The following is an 805-nucleotide window of genomic DNA, read 5'->3' as shown; positions in this document are numbered from 1 at the left end:
CAACCTCCCGACCATGGGTTTTCGTGGCCTTACATTAGGACGGGTAGAACCTGTCCCGAGAGAAGGTGGCCGTAACTTCGATGTTGGGTGTACACATGTACACCGATCGGCTAGCGAATGATCGGAAAATGATCGGAAACCACTGCTGTTAAAAAAAAACAACGATCGGAAAATGATTAGAAAGTGATCTTAAGATGATCGGGTGATCGGAAAGTGACTGGTCCGCTATATCAAAGAGTAATCATGTTGAAAGAATATCAATTTTGACATTTTGATTGAGTGTCGATAGCACGAACTAATGTTTCGTGAAATCCAAACTCAGTGTCGCCCCCCTACAGCCTCACAGACTTTCGTGCTGTTGGGAGAATAAGCCCACTGGGCCCGCGGGTCAGCTTTAGTCGACGAAAGAACAATACCGAACCACAGTTGCTCTAAAAACACACATACACACACACACACACACACACACACACACATGTTCGACTTCTGCCCTTCCCCTTCTCCCTATCTCTCTGGCCGTGGGCGGTCCTCTTTGTTTGGATTGCTTAGTAATAATAATGGCTTTAGTAGCGTCGATTTGTGGGAGGGCTTGGCGTGGCGCACCGCAGGCGCAGGTGAGTTTGAGTTGTGTGTTAAATATGTTATGATGGAGGGCGTCGTTCGACAACGAACGGTAATACTTTTTGTTGAGGACTAGAGGCGGGTGAGGAGAGGGGGGGGGAATTTTCTGGGTACATATTAAGTTATTGTGTCGGGGCAGTATGCGCTCACCATCGTTAAAACAATGTCGGAATATAACCATATT

Source organism: Frankliniella occidentalis, unplaced genomic scaffold (assembly GCF_000697945.3).
Source record: "Frankliniella occidentalis isolate FOCC.00 unplaced genomic scaffold, Focc_3.1 Scaffold10, whole genome shotgun sequence".
Lineage (NCBI taxonomy): Eukaryota > Metazoa > Arthropoda > Insecta > Thysanoptera > Thripidae > Frankliniella > Frankliniella occidentalis.
Note: the sequence above shows the minus strand (reverse complement) of the source record.